Source organism: Taurulus bubalis, assembly GCF_910589615.1.
Source record: "Taurulus bubalis genome assembly, chromosome: 12".
Taxonomy (NCBI): domain Eukaryota; kingdom Metazoa; phylum Chordata; class Actinopteri; order Perciformes; family Cottidae; genus Taurulus; species Taurulus bubalis.
This window is the reverse complement of record NC_136600.1, coordinates 26,034,428-26,051,863: the sequence shown is the minus strand read 5'-3', so window position 1 is coordinate 26,051,863 and position 17,436 is coordinate 26,034,428.

Here is a 17,436-nt window from a genome sequence, read left to right as displayed (position 1 = left end):
AGCAGGGCGGCCCGGACTTCAGAGAGAGAGTCTTGTAACGGGGAAAGGTCAGCGGATCGGATCTGATGTGTTCGGCCAACGTGCCCTTGAGCTAGATGCTGAACGTCTGCACACACACACACACACACACGCACAAAATAAATATATAAAAGCTGCTCCGATGTCAGTGATGATTTCATTATGGAATAATTTCCATGTGTTGAGCAGCGTTAGTCACGCAGCTCACAGGTCTCTTCGGCTGATCGCTGCAATCCTTCCTTGAAGATTCCGTTACGTAAGAAAGAAGAAAAACGGAAATGAGAAATAATATTTAAAAATAAATAAAAAGAGCCCGTGTGGTAAATCCCTACTCTAGTTGTTGATTCTAGCTAAAAATATCCTGTTCAGGGCACTACATTTATCCGGTCCGCCTCGGAAGAAATTGCTGGAAATAAACCCGCTTTGGAGCCAAAATGGAAATCTGTGCCGACCTCATTTTGGCTGCGAGGAGGAAACGGATGAGCAAATGATATAAAAAAAACTAAAGAAAACAAACAGCGAATGCGCGTAACATGTGTTCTGATCAGGGATTATGGACTCTGTAGGACTCTGGTAGCGTTTCATCTCTGCTCTCTCTTTTGAGGCGGTTTGTCGCTGCAGCACTTTCATGCAGATTAAGTGTGTTTTCTTTCACCAAAGAGGCGATCTGATGCAAAGCCTGCTAAATGGACATTGTATGGGGTGTGTGTGGGGGATCAGAGGCCAGCGGCCCGGGATCAAGACACAACCCTCGGCTCCTATGTAGGTTAATGCAACTTAAACCCCACACAGTTTGCAGGATTAACCTTAAATAACCGGCGCTGTGAGCTGCTGGCGGACCGGGCCCCCGCTTGACCTTGACCGGGCCGCCGTGTCAAAAGCCACTTACATTCAATTTGAATCCGTTTAGTTTCGGCTTCTGGAAACCTTCAGCAATCCGCTGAAGTAAGCTTAAAAAAAAAAAAAAAACGTTCAGTCACGTTCTCAATAGTCTCGCTAAAAAAGGCAAAGGGGAGTTTCTGGTGAAGCCAATGAAGTAAGAGAGTCAGGGAGGCTGGTGTTTTTGTATATTCCTCTCGTATAAATACACGTTTTGTTGTATTTATACTGTTGACTATTATCTACATGGAACACAGATGTGTCGTCGCCTTTTATTTAATACACAAACGATCCTTTCAAAGTGTGATTCGCTTCAGGAAACCATTCCTTTCCCTCACCCATATGAAGGTCAGAGGTCAAGGTAGCTTAGCGTAGCATACGCTGGAGGTCGGAGAGATGTGTTGTCTTGCTGAGTGGCGGCAAAGCTCGAGGTGCTCGGGCGCCACAGAGTGGTTTATTCTTCTTGAGCTTTCTCCCACATTTTGTTTGAATTCTGTGGAGGTTTTTTTTCCCAATATTTTCTCATCATAACTTGAAAAACGTAGTAAATATCCATGAATTTAATGTTTTTTTTAACACAGTTGTAAAACTAAACCACGGCATCCTTTTGCAAAATCCGAGTCTTTAAATGTTGCCGTTAGCGTTGAAGCGTCTTTTTCTTTTGATGATTTTTAAAAGCTTTATTTCTGCAGCCGAGTCCATCCTCATCATCAAAAGTCTGTGATTTCCCTCCGTGTTCTGCCCGCCGTGGACATTATTAATAACTGTGTGTGTGAAGCATTGCGTAGCTCCAAACTCCATCATCCAGTAGCGCAGCGGGCAGCGGGGGGAATACGGGACTCGCTCGCTGCATTAGAGGTCCAGCTGGACCGCGGCTCACCGAGGGGTCACTGCAGGTCCATCTGGGGCGAGAGACACACACCGCAACACAGATGACGAAGAGAGAGAGAGGAAACCAAAGTTTGGAGGAAGGAGCGCTGCACACCTACAAGACCGGAGGAAGATAAGAGAGAGAGAGAGAGAGCGAGAGAGCATCCATCTGTTTTAGGAAAGCGTCGCTTCCTCCGATGCATCATTCAGCAGAAGCAGGAAGCCGCTCTGCCTCCAGCAGCACAGCGTTTCATAATCAAAGGTCTTTCTGCTGACTCAGGTTCTGAGTAGTAACTGTGCGCTGCCTTTGCCAAGATATCCGTTTCCATCGCAGCGGGTGCCAACACGTCCAATCTCTTGGTTATTTATTTCATATGAGGGAGTGAAGGAAGGGCTCACTGTTTGCTTGTTTGAGGTCGTGACCCCCATGATTCTACACTTCTGAAAACGTGCACGAGTAATTAAAGACGTGAACACGTTGTCGATTGCATTCGTCACTCCTGCAGGTTCTGCCTGAATACCCAACACTGAAGCGCATCTCAACGGTGCCTTCAGTGGTCTTCATCGGGTCCAGGGTGGTCCGCCCACTGATGAAGACCCTGCAATCTGCTTGACAGCTCCAGAAAGAACTTTTCAGATCTTTTAATGCATATTTTATTCAATTAAGAAGGTGAAGGATGTCTTTAAAATGTGTGGAGCTCCAGTGAATGGGATGAGACGCCGGCTAGCGTGGGATGAGACGCCGGCTAACGCGGGGTGTCGCCAGGTAGCGGATGATGAAGAGTACCGTGTGGCTGTTCCAGCCCAAAGGATTTAGATTTTGACCGATAACCGATGAGTTGATTTGAACAGAATCCCACAAAATCAGCACTTCTACACCTCGCGTCTCCCAGAGAAGAACGGCTTGAAAAATGAACAAAACCTTTGTCGACTAAGATCCACGATGAGGCTTTTAATATGAAATGTTTGCGCTCACTCAGACGACTCAGACGGAGAGCGTAGCGCTGAGCTTCTGAGCTCAGAACCGCTCAGAACCTTCAGATGCCAGAACTCTCAACCCGCTGCAGGAATCCATTCCTCTTTTCGCTTTCATGTCTTTTTGTTTTGCAGTCAAAAAGCACAGCGGCGCTTTCAGTCGATAGTGTGTGTGTGTGTGTGTGTGTGTGTGTTCCTCCTCCCGGCGGGCCGTGTCAGTGCAGGCATTAGATAACGTTTTATTTGATGGCGTTCAATGGCTGACTCGTCCTCACCTCTCGCCCAGGCCTCTCCAGCACACACACACACACACACACACACACACACACACACACACACACACACACACACACACACACACACACACACACACACACACACTATGCATCCTTCCTCTGGAGGATTCTGGCAGTTGTTTATGTTATTGAACTGGTTATCACATTGCAGCTGGAGCACCACCAGTGCTCCCACTTTCTCAAGGAAGGCAAAGCGAGTGTGTGTGTGTGTGTGTGTGTGTGTGTGTGTGTGTGTGTGTGTGTGTGTGTGTGTGTGTGTGTGTGTGTGTGTGTGTGTGTGTGTGGGAGACGACAAGATGAGATTATGTTAAAAGGTTTTAGCACAGCGCCAGCAGGAGACAAACCCAGTGTGGTCGTTCTGGCTCGTGTGCGTCTTCACTGAATAAAGGAGCCGCCGTTGTTTTCTGATCTTCGCGGCTTTTGAGGCGACGCTTCGGTTGAGCGTCGGTCAGCAGATCCACTCGGTCCCGGTCGGGGATCTGTGGCCTCGTTGGGAGGAAACAGGATGTGAACCCTCAGCACTTCCTCCCCGAGAGGTTGCGGGTTGTCTTCGTCTTTGTTTTCTTCTTCGTCGTCGTCTTCTTCTTCTGTGCCAATCGTTCGCCTGCCAATGTATTTCTTCCAAATGTTGTTTATGTAATCTCACACAGAACGCATTTATTACACGGAGGACTTCCCATTGTGTCGATGTGACATATTTAGAATGTGCAACAACCGGGAGGCTCTGGAGTCTGAACCCAGACGGCAAACTTTATTACTTAACCTGCGGACAGCGGCCCAAGACGTTTACCAGAGAACTCAAATACTAAATATCTGACTGTATTTTAGTCTCAGTTTACCTCTGACTACCTCCGATTTTTATGCTATTCGCAAATTTCATCGCTGTCGGATGAATCGTGATTGTAGGATAATATTCTCTGGCGAGTGAAGCGCTCGTCGTCTCGTTCCACCGAGTTAACTGTGACGCGCTTTGTCACCAGAAATGTGCGATAGTAGCCGATACCGATATGGATAACTATATGACGCCGCAAAACCCCTTTTCTTGTTTCTGCCTCAAATTCCTCTCCAAAAAACCCTTTTTGAACGCATCGTGGTAACGTTAGAATTTTCCGTTGCCCAACTCACATTTTTTACTAAAATAAAGCTTGAACGCATCAGTTAACGTTAGCCGTTAGCACAGTTTAGCTCGGTTAAATAACAGAGCTAACGGCTAACAGCTAACATTAACTAGCTCCCTTGTTGATTTCACTAGTATTTGTTGCTTCTGTTTCAATGAACTGAAGCAGTTTTGGGGCGTTTTTGTTTTTGCTCCCGTCACACTTAATGTTTTTGTTGAAATATTACAACTTCAAGTTTTGTTTCGGCTTCTTTTATCTGACTCTGTTCAACGACCGCCAGTAAGAGGACAATCTGACGTGAGTTACGTTTCCCGCCCCCCAGTTTCTGGTTGTGATAAACGGTGTAGTTTGAGCTTTTTTGGGGGGCTTCAGAGGGATAAAACCATTTTAATGTTTCTTTTGTTTTGAACCCGTTTTCATGTTATTGTGTCCTTTTGCACCAATAATAATAATAATAATAATAATAATAATGGTATTAAAAGCAGGCGCTCGGTGCATTCAGCTCCACTCTGCTCTGGTGTGGATGAAAGCTGGTGAAAGCTTCCTTTGACAGGTCGGTGGTGACGGAGGAGAAAGTCTCTCCTCAAGTTCCACAAACTTCTTTCTGGGCTCAGTTCTGCAAACCCAGCAGGAACGCGTAATCCAGAGATGTGGCTTCTTTCTTATATTCCCTTTCACCCCATGGTTTTCTCCTCCAATCCAAAGAAGTGCTGCGCTTTCAAATCCCTCTCTTCTCTCTTCAGCTTTGCTCTTTTAAAAATAATGTTTTTTATATTTTACAAACCGATACCTGGCGGTCTAAATATCCCGCCTGCGCTCCAACGCAGCTCACTTCACGGCGGGAAAACTTCTGTCTGACAAAAAGCGTTTGGAAAAAGGGACACACACACACACACACGCACACACACGCACACACACACACACACACACACACACGCACACACAATGGAGGACGCGTTAATACCACACAGTGATAAAGACGAGTGGATTTAGGGGTCGAGTATTTATTGTTGGGATTATAAAATCTGCATCAAATGGTCAACGCGTCCATATGTGGGATGTTGTGTGCGCGCTGGCGACTGAAGTGCAAACTGCCGGGTATTGTGGGTAAAAGTGACGACGAGGTTTTTTCTCTCCTTCGGCCCGTAATGATGCCGCCGGTTTATTTTTTCTTTCAGCAAAGCAAAAAGGAGCTTAGTGCTCTTAGCCCGCAGTTCTGGTCGAGTGTGGCATCTGTTGTTAGCCTGAACACACACGCACACACACACACGCGCACGCACACGCACACACACACACACACACGCTGGAGGGTCATAACGTCGTGTTATACGGGGAGAGAGTGTGTGTGTTCGTAGGTGGGTGATACAGTATGAAGGAAGGCCTTTCACAGAGGACAATTCCTCCAGAGTCACAACAGGTGTGTGTGTGTGTGTGTGTGTGTGTGTGTGTGTGTGTGGGGGGGGATTATGAGCTGGGCACTAAAAGGAGGAGGAGGGGTGGAGGGCTTATGAAGGGTCCCCTCTGCCCCACCTGTAGCCTGTCAGCTGTTGTAAGCCTGTTAAAACGTCAGCTGTTTCTGAGGAGAAGTGTGTGTGTGTGTGTGTGTGTGTGTGTGTGTGTGTGTGTTAGTCAGTCAATGTCAGGGAGCTTGTGGCTTGTTGAGGTTGTTGTGGAGGGAGGGGGTCTGTCTCCGTGTGGCCTCCCCGCCTCATTGCACATCAAACGCCTCGTCGCCTTCGGGGCTTTGTTTTTGTTTGTGGGAAACACACACACACACACACACACACACACACACACACACACACACACACACACACACACACACACACACACACACACACACACACAGGCTGTCATTATTGACATTAACATGATACCTGAGTCTCTGCAACCTTCTAAAGGATTCGATTCGTTCATCTACTGAAACGTTTCTTCATTCAACAGAGAAGCCAAACTTCTGCGTTGTAATAAATATATATATTTACTAACACGAGGCAGCTGTACGAGAGATTTCCTCAAATAAGATTTTTAAACCGGATCAAAAGAGTGAGACTCAAAGGCAGCTCTCAGTACTCAAACGTTTCGGTTGGTTTCTCACAAAAAGCTTCAATCTGGAAACGAGAATACAAAATAGAACGTCTGGATGTGTTGGCAGCAAGTTTTGTGTGTAAAGTTTGGCGAGAATAATAAAGTTCCACAGTGGACAAGTTGAGGGGACTGGGACCAGACGCAGACTTGGTGGACCTTGGTGTGGTCTGGTGTTTCCAGCTGCTGGAATCAGATCTCGTCATTATCGACTTCACACGACAAAACTAACGTGTTGTTTCTATAACAATCGCTTTGTCAAATAAACACGTGGCATGTTCATTATTAGGATTGTCTTCAGATGTCTTCGTTTTTGATCTGGGTTTGAACATTTTATTTGATGCCGTGCTCATGGGAAATATACTGATTTCTGAACGAGCGAGTCCTTTTTGGAAGCGGATTGATCTTTTCAGGCGGTTTTCTGGTTCTGTAAAGAGAAGCGATGCACATGTGTTAAAGCTGCATTCTTTCTTGTGACCACCGGGGGGGACTCCTCTGGTTGTATAGAAGTCTATGCTTGATGTGTTAAAGCTGCATTCTCTCTTGTGACCACCAGGGGGGGGACTCCTCTGGTTGTATAGAAGTCTATGCTTCATGTGTTAAAGCTGCATTCTCTCTTGTGACCACCAGGGGGCGACTCCTCTGGTTGTATAGAAGTATATGCTTGATGTGTTATAGCTGCATTCTCTCTCCTGACCACCAGGGGGCGACTCCTCTGGTTGTATAGAAGTATATGCTTGATGTGTTAAAGCTGCATTCTCTCTCCTGACCACCAGGGGGAAACTCCTCTGGTTGTATAGAAGGTCTCAGGTCTCTCCGGGTCCCGCCTGCTTTTCAAAGAGGACCTCAAACTCTTTCCAGCCTTCAGACCTGCTGTTTATGTTCAGAGGAATACGACTCCTTCTTTTTGGCAACAGGAACATTTTTCCAACGGCGCTTCAAACGAGAACGTCAATTTAAATAAAAGAGTTTTATTGTATTTTCTTTCTCCAGATCCACAGCGATGGATCTTTAACTCCAGACGTCGGCTCTTATTTTTCCGGCGCGTAAGCTGAACATCCGCCCGTCTCTCCGGCCGCTCCTGCTGGCGTGGGAGTCGCAGGTGCCGAGTGATTTATGGCTTTAATTTACTTGATAGATTAAAAATATAATGTAGCAACACGCGCGGCGCATTAATTAGGATAACGCAGCGAGACCCGGCCTCCCTGAAGCCGCGCCGCCTCGTGTACGACTTGTTTTTTGAAACGGAGACTTTTATTGATTTCACCTTTTGTAAAAATGACCTTCAGCCGCTTTTAACGGCTTGAAATTAATATTATGGAGGCATGTGAGACAATGATTCAGCCCAAATATGACTGTTAATGTGTTTTATTAGAGCACTTCAACATGAGTAACAGGGTTCATACGGTCATAGAAAACCTGGAACAGTGATGGAGTTTTAAAATGGTTATTTCCAGGCCTGGAAAAGTCCTTTAAAAAAAAATAAAACCCCCAAAGTGTAGTAAAAGTCATGTAAATGTGTTATATTCATGTGTTCATGTCGTTCATTTACACTGAGTTTGAAATAATGAATATGCTTTTAAAAGAAAGACTCAAAATATAAGCAGGCATACATACAGGCATCTATATAAATGTTTATTCTTTTAATCAAACTATTGTCTCATTCATTTGTGTCATTTAAGGTTTACTGTATGCTTTGTGTTCTCATTGTTAGTTTAAATACTACATTTACTCACTTTTTACTGTTTACACCCAGATTTCACTAAATGTTTGCTTGTGGAAATTTGGGTTAAAGTCATGGAAAAGTCATGGAAAAATGGAAAAGTCATGGAATAGTCATTTAAATTTGGTTTAAAGTCATGGAAAATGGAAAAGTCCTGGAAAAGTCCTGGAACATTGGCCAAAGTGTGTGAACCCTGCAGTACTCTGGTGTCGGTCGAGCCGGCAGCTGAGGGAACAGGTTGCTGCGTCTGTTCCGGCTCGTCTTGCTGCTCTTGACCTTTGACCTTTGGGGCTGTGAGATGCCACATGTCTCCGTGTTGTTGGAGCCGTACGAGACGTTTATTGCGACTGTTGGTGGAGGAAATATGTCAGGGTTTATTATACGATTTATTATTCAGAATATTGTATTAGTTAGGAATGTAGCTAGTGCCATAAATCCATCTGTAAGACCTCTTGTTTTTATTTATTGTTATTGCTGTGTAAACATCTCGCCAAGAAATACACTTTTACAAGATGGCATTGAACACATCACGATCAGACCTTCTTCACCTTCACTCAGACCTTCTTCACCTTCACTCAGACCTTCTTCACCTTCACTCAGACCTTCTTCACCTTCTTCACCTTCACTCAGATCTTCTTCACCTTCACTCAGATCTTCTTCACATTCTTCACCTTCTTCACCTTCACTCAGATCTTCTTCACCTTCTTCACCTTCACTCAGACCTTCTTCACCTTCTTCACCTTCACTCAGATCTTCTTCACCTTCACTCAGACCTTCTTCACCTTCACTCAGATCTTCTTCACCTTCTTCACCTTCACTCAGACCTTCTTCACCTTCACTCAGACCTTCTTCACCTTCTTCACCTTCACTCAGACCTTCTTCCCCTTCTTCACCTTCTTCACCTTCACTCAGACCTTCTTCACCTTCACTCAGACCTTCACCTTCTTCACCTTCACTCAGATCTTCTTAACCTTCTTCACCTTCTTCACCTTCTTCACCTTCACTCAGATTTTCTTCCCCTTCTTCACCTTCTTCACCTTCACTCAGACCTTCACCTTCTTCACCTTCACTCAGATCTTCTTCCCCTTCTTCACCTTCTTCACCTTCTTCACCTTCACTCAGACCTTCTTCACCTTCACTCAGATCTTCTTCACCTTCACTCAGATCTTCTTCACCTTCACTCAGACCTTCTTCACCTTCTTCACCTTCACTCAGATCTTCTTCACCTTCACTCAGACCTTCTTCACCTTCACTCAGATCTTCTTCACCTTCTTCACCTTCACTCAGACCTTCTTCACCTTCTTCACCTTCTTCACCTTCACTCAGACCTTCTTCACCTTCTTCACCTTCACTCAGACCTTCTTCACCTTCACTCAGACCTTCTTCACCTTCTTCACCTTCACTCAGATCTTCTTCACCTTCGCTCAGATCTTCTTCACCTTCGCTCAGATCTTCTTCACCTTCACTCAGATCTTCTTCACCTTCGCTCAGACCTTCTTCACCTTCTTCACCTTCACTCAGATTTTCTTCCCCTTCTTCACCTTCTTCACCTTCACTCAGATCTTCTTCCTCTTCTTCACCTTCTTCACCTTCACTCAGACCTTCTTCACCTTCACTCAGACCTTCTTCACCTTCTTCACCTTCACTCAGATCTTCTTCACCTTCACTCAGACCTTCTTCACCTTCGCTCAGATCTTCTTCACCTTCACTCAGATCTTCTTCACCTTCACTCAGATCTTCTTCACCTTCGCTCAGATCTTCTTCACCTTCACTCAGATCTTCTTCACCTTCACTCAGACCTTCTTCACCTTCACTCAGATCTTCTTCACCTTCTTCACCTTCACTCAGACCTTCTTCACCTTCACTCAGACCTTCTTCACCTTCTTCACCTTCACTCAGACCTTCTTCACCTTCACTCAGACCTTCTTCACCTTCGCTCAGATCTTCTTCACCTTCGCTCAGATCTTCTTCACCTTCGCTCAGACCTTCTTCACCTTCACTCAGACCTTCTTCACCTTCACTCAGACCTTCTTCACCTTCACTCAGATCTTCTTCACCTTCACTCAGATCTTCTTCACCTTCTTCACCTTCACTCAGATCTTCTTCACCTTCTTCACCTTCACTCAGCTCTTCGTCGCCCACGTGATCTCCACTTTGTGGACGGACGCTCTAGCTGCCGCTTCTACGCTCCGGCGTCTCCTTTCAACATAAATACACTCGCCTCTGGGCTTCCTCTGACCGCCCTGTAGAGAGAGAGAGAGAGAGAATAGATGTCTTCTCTCTCGGTGTTTGTGCCTCCCCTTCCTCTTCCTCCCCCTCCTCTTCCTCCTCCTCAGAGCCGGATCCCCACCGCATGCAGCCAGCACCACACAGTCTTGGCCCGGCGCTCGCGTTTTGTCTCAGGAAGAAGCGGAGGTGGGCTCATAGATCCCCGTTTCAGGCGTCGGGCCAACACCCTGTGTGACACACACACACACACACACGCACACACACACACACACACACACACACACACACACACACACACACACACACACACACACACACACACACACCCCGCGGGAGAGCCGAGCACATGGAGGATGAATGTGGATGGCGAGCGGGGGAGGGGAGCTGGAAGAGGCCTCTGGTTGGGGGAAGTGATGGTGTGTGTGTGTGTGTGTGTGTGTGTGTGTGTGTGTGTGTGTGTGTGTGTGTGTGTGTGTGTGTGTGTGTGTGTGTGTAGATCGTACTTCGTTCCCCGTGTGGAACGAGAAGTCAGTGTTGATGTTGTTGTCACGTGACTTGGATGCTTCAGTCGTTCCTTCAACCCAAACAAAGATATTCTATTAACGATAACGAAGTATTTCACCATCTTTTCTTAAACCTGACTGAGTAGTTTAGTTGCCTCAACCTGACTGAGTAGTTTAGTTGCCTCAACCTAACTGAGTAGTTTAGTTGCCTCAACCTAGCTGAGTAGTTTAGTTGCGTCTCAACCTGAGTAGTTTAGTTGCGTCCAACCCAACTGTGTAGTTTAGTTGCCACAACTTAACTGTGTAGTTTAGTTGCCGCAACTTAACTGTGTAGTTTAGTTGCCTCAACTTAACTGTGTAGTTTAGTTGCCTCAACTTAACTGTGTAGTTTAGTTGCGTCTCAACTTAACTGTGTAGTTTAGTTGCGTCTCAACTTAACTGTGTAGTTTAGTTGCGTCTCAACTTAACTGTGTAGTTTAGTTGCGTCTCAACTTAACTGTGTAGTTTAGTTGCGTCTCAACTTAACTGTGTAGTTTAGTTGCGTCTCAACTTAACTGTGTAGTTTAGTTGCGTCTCAACTTAACTGAGTAGTTTAGTTGCGTCTCAACTTAACTGAGTAGTTTAGTTGCCTCAACCCAACTGAATAGTTTAGTTGCCTCAACCCAACTGAGTCGTTTAGTTCTCGTATTAGCGGTAATGAAGCCGTTCCTGTGTCCTCCAGTAGAAGCGTCTTGAGCTCCGATCCTAAACCGATGGATGAGATCATGTTGGTTTTGGTGCTGGTGTTTATTTTCCCGCTCCAGACGGACGAGGGGAGTTCCTCTCGCTCAGCCATGTAAGGTCCAAACGGGCCTTTTGGAACCTCGGCACTCGTTTAACCCGCCGCGCTCCGGTCACACACACACACACACACACACACACACACACAGTGCGTGTTGTGTGGAAACTCGGTGACGCAACTGTTTAGCAGACTCCCGGCCTCCCGGTTTCCCACACCCCTCCAGAGCCCCCTCTGAGATTTCAAGGTCAGGAAAGGTCACGGGGCTGGAGATTCATTCCTTGGGAAGCGGAGCCACTGTCGCAAAAACAGTCACAGGCGGCGGATCTCTCCTTTTAAAACCTCTCTCCCTGTCTCCCTCTCTCTCTCTCTCCCTCCCTCTCTCTCTCCGCGGTCAGCTAACGGTATCTCACCGAGTGAGGATTAGATTTCCTCGGCGTTGGACTTAGCGCCGGCCTTCATCGGAGCTGACGGGAGAAGTCCGACAGCAGAGGAGTCGCTTTAGACCGTAGAGCCGAGGGCACGAGACGTTACCGGTTTGTTGAACTCTCCGACAGCTGAGCATGCAAAGTGTGTGTGTGTGTGTGTGTGTGTGTGTGTGTGTGTGTGTGTGTGTGTGTGTGTGTGTGTGTGTGTGTGGCTTTAAGGGTCCAGTGGAACAAAAGGTATGCAGGCAGCTGCCGCCTCGCTGCCAGCAGCTCATGATCCAAATGGAGGAAGAACAGTCACACGTGCACGAGGGACAGGGTGGTGTGCAACGAGGGTCTGACACACTTAGACACACACACACACACACACACACACTGATTGCAAGCTGTCTCCCCTCATCATGTTCTCACTACATTTTCTTGTTGCACATTTTTCCCGAGGTCGGCGTTCAGTTTCTGGGTTTTGGGAAGACGTTGATTTCCAGTCATGTCCCAAAAAACAACAACAAAACAACAACCTTGATAAACCTGTTCTTAAGTTGCTTGATTCACCATAGAAGGCTGCAGATCATGATTATTGCCATTATTTAATATTGCTTTTTAATAATATTGTGATAAAATAATGAACAAAAAAAGTCAAAGTTCCAAAATGACATCTTTTAAAGGTAAAACAGAAGAAGAGCAGCAACATAAGAAGACAACACCAGAGAATAATTGCTACTTTTTGCTCAATTAGACCACAAAATGATCTTTTTCCCATGAAGTTTGTATTCATTTCTTTCGGTTTCATTCTGATAACGGATCACTTCTTCACTGAATGGAGACAAATAGAAACCAGAGAGTAAATCCACAGATTCTGCTCCCGTTTCAAACCCTTTCAAAATGCGACATTCCTCATGTTCACGCGATACGTTTAATATACACGTTGATAAAACAAAGCGGCGCTGTGGATGAGTGCATCTCTGGACGGCACGCGGCTGCTCTGCCAACGCGACACTGATGAATTGGTGGCAGTTGCTGAAGGCATATTAGGGCAACGGGTGACCTGGGAGGGGTTTAAGGGAGGGGGGGGAGTGAGAAGGGTACTCCGGGGCGTCCAGAGTGAGACGGTCACTCCGCAGTCGTCCCCCTGCAGCAGCCCACGGCACATGTGCTCCGACCGGCGACTCACTCGGACTATCTTCACCCAGCGGCCTCCAGCTCCACGCGCTCACCGCCATCTTTAGGCTCTAGTGTTCCTCGGTAAGAGCGGCCGACCCGGACTTTTACAGCTCTTAAGAGCGCGTGTGTGTGAGTGTGAGAGAGAGTCTGTGTGTGTGTGTGTGAGTGTGAGAGAGAGAGAGTGTGTGTGTGTGTGTGTGTGTGTCTGTGAGTGTGAGAGAGAGTCTGTGTGTGTGTGTGTGTGTGTGTGTGTGTGTGTGTGTGTGTGTGTGTGTGTGTGTGTGTGTGTGTGTGTGTGTGTGTGTGTGTGTGTGTGTGTGTGAGTTGCTTCCATGTAATTGGTCTGAATTGACACAAACTCCGCTTCGCTTTAAACCGTAATTAGTTCAAGAGGAAAATGTCATTCTTGACGGCTGTTTTTTTTATTTTATATAAAAGTGTTATTGCTTCTCCTCTGGTGACCCCACACACACACACACACACACACACACACACACACACACACACACACACACACACACGGTCTTTCAGCTGTTTACGCGCTGCATATCAGCTGTTTACGGCCCCTGAGCCGTGTAATCGGGCCCCGGTGGGGTTTCACCGCTGGCGCCTCTGAGGACTTTAGGAAGCAGATAGCGAGGAGCTAGGAGACGACTTGAGCGGACTGTTCTCCGTCATCAGCCGCCGGGCTGACACCTCGGCCCCCCGGTGGGGGAGGGGAGGTGTACGGCGTCACACCTGTTCTTCCTCTCTGGCCGCGCGGCCATCACCGCCTCCTCTGGCCTCGGCTCCTTCACACCTGCTCTCGGACTTCAAGAACCTCATGCTGTGAGGATGAGCACTTAGTGGCTTCTTCTTCTTCTTCTTCTGCTTTTTGGTTTTCCAAAGTGGAGTCAGTCAGACGGAAAGTAAATAGCAGGAAGTTGTTTATTGATGCTCGGTGTTTTTGTTGTTGTTGTTGTTGTTCTTCTTCTTCTTCTAGTCTTTGTTTTTCTTCTTCTACTACTTCTATTCTTCTTCTTCTTCTTCTTCTTCTTCTATTTCATCTTCTTGTCTTTGTTTTTCTTCTTCTACTACTTCTATTCTTCTTCTTCTTCTTCTATTTCTTCTTCTTGTCTTTATTTTTCTTCTTCTACTACTTCTATTCTTCTTCTTCTTCTTCTTCTTCTATTTCTTCTTCTTGTCTTTGTTTTTCTTCTTCTACTACTTCTATTCTTCTTCTCTTTCTTCTTCTTGTCTTTGTTTTTCTTCTTCTACTACTTCTTCTTCTATTTCTTCTTCTTGTCTTTGTTTTTCTTCTTCTACTACTTCTATTCTTCTTCTTCTTCTTCTTCTTCTATTTCTTCTTCTTGTCTTTGTTTTTCTTCTTCTACTATTTCTATTTCTTCTTCTTCTTCTTCTTCTTCTTCACTGGAATAAACCTCAGGTGGAAAACCATCTTTCTCTCAAACTGCAGACATGTGTCTTTTTGAGATTTTGTTTTTGACACTGACAAAGGGGTGTGTGTGTGTGTGTGTGTGTGTGTGTGTGTGTGTGTGTGTGTGTTTATCTGTTGGCCTCATCTCATTGTTAATGACTCATAACGTCTCACAAACAGTCTTTAAATAGGTGTGTGTGTGTGTGTGTGTGTGTGTGTGTGTGTGTGTGTGTGTGTGTGTGTGTGTGTGTGTGTGTGTGTGTGTGTGTGTGTGTGTGTGTGTGTGTGTGTGTGTGTGTGTGTGTGTGTGTGCGTGCAGGTGTGTTGCTCGTCCTCTCACTCACCTGCTCCCCATGAAAACAGAGCCTGTTCTCGCCCGCCCGTCTCCCGGAGAGAACGAGTTGGACGTGTTGTGACTTCAGGGCGACGCCCTCTATGACGTCATCGTGTGTTTACAACCGTCACGGCTTCTGGTGTTGAGGATTCCAGACGGTGGGAAAAGTCCCGAGGAGGAAACCTGTAAACCGTGTTCTGCATTCCAGAGCAGAGCGTCTTCACCAATACTGCATTTCAATATTAAGATCACTTTATGGATCGTACACGTGCAGACATCGGGTCAGACGTAGAGCGGAATAAATCATAATAAATCATAATTCTCTGATTTCAGCTTCTTAACTAAAGTGAGTTTCTTTGATCTCACGGGTCAACGTTTAATTAATTTTTATACTTGATATTTTATTTAGGTATTTTTACAATTTAACAAGAAAATACAACCTCCAAAAGCAAGAAAGAATCAAAGAAATGAACCGTGCATCTGGCTAAGAAGAAAAATGAAAAATGGTTAAGCAGGTAAATAAGAAAACAAAACAATCAAAACAACCATGCAACACTTCAACAACATCGTCAGTCAATCGCATCTATATATATAAATATATATATATATTTATTTTCAAGGAGTTCTATTCACAGGGTTTCTTTAACTTATATATATATATATATATATATTATATGTATGTGTGTGTGTATGTATGTATGTATGTATATATGTATATATATATGTATGTATGTATGTATATATATATATATATATATATATATATATATATATATATATATATATATATATATATATATATATGAAACTAGTCCAGCCGTAAGTTACAGCCACGATAAGTCATTTTGTTGGTTTGTTAAGGACAAAGACTATTTTAATGTTTCATTAAATGGTGGATAATAATAATAATAATACTATTTTAGGGCGTCATGTTGAAGCAGAACCCAAAGATATTAAATCTGCAATCATATAAAACTAAGAAATGCTCCAACCCGTGGTGTTTGTGTATTTATTTTTAATAACGATTATAAACGAAGATGCAGAGTAACGTCCCTCCATTGACTCCATGTGTTCGGGGCTCATTTAATAACGATAACCTCTGATATCCGTGTAGTGGAGCAGAAGAGATGATCGGCGGCTTCGTGGTTATTGAGCTCACCAGTTGCTGCACACGCAGCTGCTGCTGGGGATCGAACCTGCGGCCTTCGTAGCGGGCGTCCTGAGAGGGATGGAACCAAGTGGCTCAAAGCTGCAACGTCATGAATATTACACTCTTTTATTTTCCAGCGTTTTAAACGTCACAAGTTAAACGTAATTGGAAAATCATTTTATTCCCAAACGTTTCCCCAACATGTTTTCATCTCACAAAATATCTTCTTTAATCCGGAGTTGTTGGCGTTCAAAAACAACATTTCCCAACAGTTTCAACGGGGCCGTCTATTGGCTCCATGAATTACATTCAGACTTTATACATATTTTATATAAAATAAGACCTCAAGCTTCCATGTACAGAAATAAATGTGTTTTATGTTTCAATCGTCTGCTGAAAAGATTAATCTGACAACTCAAAGATGAATCTCATAACATGTTTTGTGAATTGTTGACATCTTTTTGATATATATATATATATATATATATATATATACACACACACACAAAAGAAATACCAAATATTTATCAGTTTCAGCTTCTTAAGTGTGAGGATTTGCTGCTTTCCCCCTGTTTTTATATAATTGTATATTTAATATCTTTGGGCTGTGTATTGGCAAGATTCTAGTGATTCGATGATATAATAATAATAATAATAATAATAATAGCATTATCTACTAATAGGAGACATAATATTGTATATGAAAGTCACCGCTGTTTGCATACAGTCTGGGTGAAAAGAAGCAACTCGTTGTGTCACAAGCTTTTCAGTAAACTAGTAATTAATAATGTTTTTGAGACTCGACACATTATCGCGTTGATGTTTTCTGACAAAACAAGACGGTTAGAGGTGCTTAAAGTTTGGTCGGGACGTCCCACCATCTGCTCTCCTCCACGCCGACGGTGGCGAGTAAACACCAACACCCTCCACACGCCTCTCTCTTTGTTCTCCTCGCGGCTCTTTCAGGTCTTGTTGTTTTTAAACTATGTGGCAGTGATGCAACCTGACGGGTCGGACCGCTCGGTGCACCCAGGAGGCGAGCCTCGCGGCGAGGCCGTGCCTCGGCTCTCGTGGACGTGTCGCCATGTGTTCACGTTGCCGTTGACGGCCTTCCCGACAGCGAGGGCGTGATCGACAGGCCGAGATGACGCGTGGATCACCCCTCCCCCTTCTCTCCAAGGACTCCCCCGTCATTGGTTGAAGAGGAGGCGGGGGAGCTCATGTTCCACCATCAGCCACAAGCCCCTCCTCCTCCTCCTCCTGCCGATGCCCCGACCACATAATGCAAGATAAAAACCCCAGAACCCGCCGTAGGGTTTCTGTTGACGCTGTTGACCGGCGTCCGAGCGAGTCCAACGGGCTGTAAATATCCCGCAGCTGGCGCTGGCAGAACACCCTCAAGGTTGGGCCGCAAACCGAGCCCCGCCGGGTCAGATGAGGGAATTCAGCCCCTCCTCTCTCTCTCTCTCTCT